This window comes from Cylas formicarius, unplaced genomic scaffold (genome assembly GCF_029955315.1).
Source record: "Cylas formicarius isolate icCylForm1 unplaced genomic scaffold, icCylForm1.1 PGA_scaffold_10__41_contigs__length_53128322, whole genome shotgun sequence".
NCBI classification, from domain to species: Eukaryota; Metazoa; Arthropoda; class Insecta; order Coleoptera; family Brentidae; genus Cylas; species Cylas formicarius.
The window spans coordinates 40,222,955-40,223,905 of NW_026844214.1; positions in this window are offsets into that span (position 1 = coordinate 40,222,955).

The window sequence follows — 951 nt, forward strand, 5'->3', positions numbered from 1 at the left end:
CTGGACTCAGATGAGTGTAGAGAGCTGTTTCGCGTTGCAAGAGACAAAGACGTATTCAGAAAAGTGATCGCCAACCTCCGTTAGCCAATGACACTGCAAGAAGAAGAATTTCTTTTCTTTTTCAGGTGCCTATTCCTTTCAAATATTAGCCATCATTCTGGCTATAATGACCATGTTCACGGCTGCCCTGAACAATTCAATGGTTGTTTTGAAAAACCATGTTCTTCAATCCTTCAACCATGATATTCTTCGTCTTCCAGGTCCTCTCTTCCCGTGAACTTTTCCTTGGAGTATTTCTTTGAGAAAGCGGCATTTGCTGTCTTTTCGCATTACATGGCCTAGGTACTCAAGTTTTCTTCTCTTTATAGTGCTTACCACTTCCTTTTCCTTGTTCATTCTGTCCAACACTGAATGCTTCGGTACAGGCACATTTCAAATGCTTCCAGTGTTCTTTGAGTTGCCTCGGTCAGTGTCCACAACTCCACCCCGTAGAGGAGTGTCGAGAAAACGTAGCATCTTAAGAGTCTGATATGGCTTTTAAAAAGCTTTGAGATTTTGATAAAGGCACTTAATCTCTTGAGAGTGATCCCATTGTTCATTAATTGTCGTTCCCAGATAAGTGAACTTAGGAACCCGTTCCACTGATCCCTCTCTAATGAACAGTTGACAGTTTTTGACATTTTGTTTTGTTATTATCATGCACTTGGTCGTTTATCCTGTTCATTAACTCTTGCAAGCCACTCAAACCATTCAGGCGAAGAGGTTAAATAGGAGTAAACCTTTAAAAAATGTTTATGTTAAGTGCTTTTCAAAGTTTCAGTTATCTACGACCCGTTTAGAGGACAATACGAATATTTCTTTTTCTTTTATTATTTGTAGATTTTCACCTCCATAAATACATAAATTACATCACCAATCGACCCATTTTAAACGAATTTTTGATTCTATTTA